The sequence below is a fragment of the Dromiciops gliroides genome, chromosome 1 (genome assembly GCF_019393635.1).
Source record: "Dromiciops gliroides isolate mDroGli1 chromosome 1, mDroGli1.pri, whole genome shotgun sequence".
NCBI classification, from domain to species: Eukaryota; Metazoa; Chordata; class Mammalia; order Microbiotheria; family Microbiotheriidae; genus Dromiciops; species Dromiciops gliroides.
The window spans coordinates 314612646-314618645 of record NC_057861.1 but is presented as its reverse complement, the minus strand read 5'-3'; positions in this window follow the sequence as shown (position 1 = coordinate 314618645).

Sequence of the window (6000 nt, the reverse complement as noted above, 5' to 3'; positions counted from 1 at the left end):
ATCCAGGGCCGATGCCTTATCCACTGAACCACCTAGCTGCCCCCTAAATTCATCCCTTCTAATCCCAACACCATGCTGCTCACTCCAGCCTCGATTGACACCACCTCCCTCAGCCTCCTCTCCCCTCGGATTGAAGGCCTAGAGGGAGGAATGCCAAACTCCTCCCAAAGCCTTCATTTTTAGAGAGTAGAAACTGGATGCTTGCCTTACCACACTTTGCATCTGTTGCCCTACCTGGTTTTAACTCCATGGAACAAGATGTCCCAGAATCTAGTACCTCTGTAAAGTGCCCCCTGTAAAGAATTAATTGTTATTTGAGGTTTTTATGATCCCATCTTTTGGCTAGAATTAAAAAAAAAACAAACCTTGGTTTGCACATTGGCCTCTGGGGCTCCGCAAACAGCACGGTGCTCCACCCACTGGTTGTAGCCGTCGCCATGGCGCTGGAACCTCACATCATCACCACTCACTGATGCCTACATGGGTCTGGCAAAATTATGATTGGAAGCCCAGTGAGGGAAGTCATGTGACTGACAATTGGCTGGGGGGCTGTGTATGGCCAGCCTGGGGTCTGCTTGGAAGTTGCCATTCTAGCTTGAAGTTGGAAGGCGACAGGACACTGCTGTGTGTTCTCAACTGATTCCTGGACGGTAGTTCAGGATGTATAATTTCCCTTCCCCCATTTTATTTCCTTTCCCTTGATCCTACTGATCCTGTTTGTGTTTTTTTAAGTTCGTTCGTTCTTGTTAAATAAATCCTGCTCTGTTTTGAGGGAGGCTGTCTCCTTCCTTGCCCCAATATTGCGGTGAACCGCTTAGCTAACACTCCCCAATTAAAAATTGGTCCCCACACCCCCTCAACTCTTCACTTTTCAGCCTCCTTTTGTGTTGTCTCCCCACTCCCCCATTAGATTGTAAGCTCCTTGAGGACAGGGACTATCTTTTTACTATGTGTCTGGCACATAATAAATCTTTATTTCATGTTTCTGTCCTTAATTCTTGGTATTAGAAGGAAGGTGAACCTTGAGAATGTTAGACTGAAGATAAATCCTCATTTTACAGAAGAGGAAGCTGAAGTTAACAGAAGGTAATTCACTTGCCCAGCTAGTGGCAAAGGTAGGATTTGAATTCAGTCTTCCTGACTCCAAGTTGAATATTCTATCCATTGTACCACCCAGATGCCTAATGGTAATTAACATTAATTCACTAGTCATAGGTAGTCTCACCTGGCCTTTAATTTACAGTCTTCTCCAAGACTGCTTAAAGAGGCGGTACAGTATAGTGGGGAATGTGCTGGGTTTGAAGTTAGGGGATCTGGATTGGAAGCTCATCACTGCCAGTTACTTTGTGACTTTAGGTAAGTGACATATTTCTCTGAACCTGGGTTTCCTCAACTGTAAAAGGAGGGGCTTGAAGTAGATGGACTCTAAGGTCCCTTCCAGCTCTATCCAGCTCTATGTTCCCATAATCTTAAGGCTCAGAGGCAAATAATTCATAAGTCATCACACAGCATCAGAATTGGAATTTGAACCCACATCTTCCTGGCTTCTAGTCTAACCACTACAACATGCTGCCTCTACCCCTTTCATTTGACAGCTCAGACAACTGAGGCTGTGAGAAGTATCTTGACAAAGGGTACACATGGTGAATGTCAGTTGTGCTGCCTCTCCCATCTAGCTCTTGACTCTCCTCCACTAAGGGAGCCAGGCAAATCTCCATACCAGGCCACTACTACTCCCCTGTCTCTAAAATGATAAAACGTGCTCAGATGCTCACAGACCCCTAGACAGACACCCATGAATTCTGGGGAGTGGGCACATATATGCTCTAAATTGGTTGGTAAACACGCATTTATTATGCACTTACGGTGTACCCAACCTTGTGCTGAACACTGAGTTTAGCATTTTTAACATAAGTCTAGCAGTTTAGGCATGCTGAACACTGAGGTTACAAAGAAAAACACAGTCTTTGCCCATAAGAAATTCATTCTAATGGGGAAAAACAACATGCAAACAAGGAAGGCATTGGGGTGGGGAAAGTAGAGATAGAGACCAAGAAAGGCCTCTTGCAGAAGGTTGGATTTCAAGTGAGTCTTGAAGGAAGCCAGAGAAGCCTGGAGGTGGAGGTGAGAAGAGAGAGAATTCCAAGCAGAGGAGACAGCCAGTAAAAAGGCAGAGTTGGGACTTGGGGTGTCATTTGCAAGTAACAGGAAGACCAATGTTGCTAGATTTGATGGAAGTAAAGTATATGAAGATTGGAAAGGTAGAAACATCCAGGTTATGAAGCATTTTGGAAGCAAGTCAATGATTTTCTATTTGTTCCTAAAGGTAATTAAAGGAGGAAGGGTGGGAGGGGGGGTGCCCCGAGGCTGGGTAGATTTCTGGGTTTGAAGTCAGGAAGACCCGAGTTCAAATCTGACCTCAGACACTTACTAGCTGTGTGACTGGGCAAGTCACTTATTATTATTATTTTAGAATAAGATGATTGGGCAAGTCACTTATTACCCTGTTTGCCTCAGTTTCCTCATCTGTGAAATGAACTGGAGAAGAAAACAGCAAACTACTCTTGTATCTTTGCCAAGAAAACTCCAAATGGGGTCACAGATAGTCAGATACAACAAATGACTAAACAACAACAACAAAAACGGCAATAGGGAGCCCCTGGAGTTTATTGAGATTAGCATGTTAAGAAGATCCCTGTGGCAGCTGAGTGGAAGATGAACTGGAGTTTTTTTTTTTTAATTATAATTTGTTTGTTTGTTTGTTTTAGTGAGGCAATTAGGGTTAAGTGACTTGCCCAGGGTCACACAGCTAGTAAGTGTTAAGTGTCTGAGGCCAGATTGGAACTCAGGTACTCCTGACTCCAGGGTTGGTGCTCTATCCACTGCACCACCTAGCCGCCCCTGAACTGGAGTTTTGAGAGACTTAAAGCAGGAGAACCAACCAGCAGGTTATTGCAATAGTTCAAGCCTGCAGTGATGAAGGACTGCACCAGAATGGTGGCTATGTGAATATAGAGAAGAGGACTTACACAAGAGATGCTTTGAAGATGGGACTTGGAAACTGATTGGATATGAAGAGTGACCTTGAATGAAGATTTGAGGATGATACTGAGGTGGTGAAACTGAGTAAATGGTAGGATGGTGGTGCCCTCCACAGTGGAAGAGAAGCTGGGAAGAGGGTAGGTTTTGGGGTGGGGGGAGGCAGTGTAAAATGAGTTCTGTTTAGGTCATGTCCAATTCAAGATGTTCAATAGCTAATTAGTGATGTGCTACTGGAGCCCAGGAGTGAGGTTAAGGCTAGACAAATAGATCTGAGAATCATGTACAAAATGATGATAACTTCTGAGAGCTGATGAGGTCACCAAGCAAGTTAGTGGAGAGGGGGAAGAGGACCAAGAACAGACCTTTGGGGATTATCCTGACTCAGGTCTCTCTCCTTTCCAATTCATTCTCCACAAATTACCAAAGTGATTTTCCTCAATTATAGGTCTACTAACCATTTAATTTCCTTGCTCAATAAACTCCACTGACTCCCTGTTGTCTCTAGGATCAAATGAAGATTTTTCAGTTTAGCATTTAAAATCCTTAAGAACCTGGTTACATGTACTTTTTCAGTCTTACTATATATGTGTATTTATACATAAAATTATACTTGTGTATGTTATATGTGGGGACCAATTTTTAATTGGGGAGTGTTAGCTAAGCGGCTTACTGCAATATTGGGGCAAGGAAGAAGACCGGCAGCCTCCCTCAAAACAGAACAGGATTTATTTTAACAAGAACGAACTTAAAAAAAAACACACAAACAGGATCAGTAGGATCAAGGGAAAGGAAATAAAATGTGGAAAGGGAAATTATACAACCTGAAAAGATACCACTGCCCAGGAATCAGCTGAGAATAGGCAGCAGAACTCCTGTCGCCTTCCAGTATCCAGCTAGAATGCCCAATTCTCCTCCCCCAATCCCAGAAAAACCCCACACAACCCAAGCCAATGGGATGGCCGCTCTGACAGTCACATGACTGCCCTCACTAGGCTTCCAATCATTATAATTTTGCCAGGCCCATGTAGGTGTCAGCAAATGGTGATGACCTGAGGTGCCAGCACCATGGCAACGGCTACAACCAATGGATGGAGCACCATTTGGTTTGCGGAGCCCCAGGCCAGTGTGCACTGAGGCATAAAAACCTCAAATAACAATTCTTTACATATATATGTACATATACATGAATTACATGTGTTTTACATATATGTGTGTGCCCATGTGTATACATACACACTCTATACCAGACTAACTGGTAGTGTTGTTTCTCATATGCCACTCCATCTCTCATCTCTGTACTTTTGAATAGAATACTTCCCATGTCGGGAATGTATTCATAGCCAAGGGTGGCAGCTCACTTGAGATGGCTAAGCTGTAGTAGCCCAATCCTATGAGATGTCCACACTAAATTCATCATTAACATGGTGACCTCCAGGGAGCCAGGGCCTCAAGGAACTTATGAACAACATCATTTTCATTTCTATTCCTAATGCCCAAGATGGTTCTAGGCATATAGCTAACTAAATGTTTATTTACTAAATGTAAGAGTATTGACTGTAATAATTGATTTTTTAGGGGTCCTAGGGACTAAAGAATGAAGCTACTATCAAAACATGAGTATAAATTACTTATGTGGATAAGCTAAATGCATATATGTATCTAAGTGTATGGACAGAGACACATACTGTCCACATCTCAGTGTGGCACTGGTTTATAAATTATTCCACTAGACAGTCTTTCAGATCTTAATTCCTAGGATCTCTGATGAGTTTTTCTGTTGCTGCTGTTCAGTCATTTCAGTTGTGTCCAGCTCTTGGTGACCCTATTTGTGATGTCCTTGGCAGATGCCAGAGTGATTTGCTATTTCCTTCTCCAGCTCATTTTACCGATGAGGAAACTGAGGCAAATAGGATGAAGTGACTTGACTAGAATGCTCTCCTCCCCATCTCTACCTACTGGCTTTCCTTTTCCCCATCTTCTAAGGAAGCCTTTTCTAAGCCCTCCAAATTCTTTCCCTCTCTCCATTATTTTTTATTTATCCTGTATATATGTTGTTTGTACATATTTGTTTGTTGTCTCTCCCATTAGATTGTGAGCTCCTTGAGGGCAGGACTATCTTTTCATTCTTTTTGTATCACCAGCACTTAGCACAGTGCCTGTAACTTGGTAGACACTTAATAAATGTTTAGTGACTACCTGACTGAGAGAGGCATCTGTAACTCTTCTTGTTCTCAGGAAGTTCTTTCAATAGACACGAAATGTCATTATAGCACTGAATCTCAAAGATGGCAGGTACCTCAGATCAGTCAATCACAGAAAGCATTTATTAGGTACCTGCCATATTCCATATGCTGTGCTATGTGCTGGGGAAAAGGCAAAAATGAAGGAATTCTAGCCCTCAAAGGGTTTACATTCTATAGGGGAAGATAGCATGGGAACAAAATATACACAAAATAAAAAGAAGGGTTTTTAGGGGGAGAGAGGAAGCACTAGTAATTGGATGACTGCTTGCTCTGTATGTTGAAGAAGAGATTTTTGTTCTTCATTAGGTTCTTGTAAAAGCTAAACTGTCTTTTTTATTGTTCCTCACACAGAGCACTCCATTTTCCCTCTGTGTACAGACTATCTCTCATGTCTAGAAATTAGTCCTTTCCAACTCTGACTCTTAGAATCCCTATATTACTTCAAGACTCAGTTCTTCTACTTGATGTCTTTCTTGATCACTTCCTACCCCAACCAATACATCCCATTTGATTATTTGATAAATAAAAAACCTCATTCAAGTACTTGAAAAATAAAAGAGCTTTCTAAAAACTAATAAAATATTCCATTAGTGAGAGTGATATTTTTTAAAAATGGACTACCAAATAGCCAATATCACATATGAAAAAAGAGAATTCACAACAGATGAAAGAAAAATAGATTATTATCAACATTTTTGCCTGATTATACCCAATA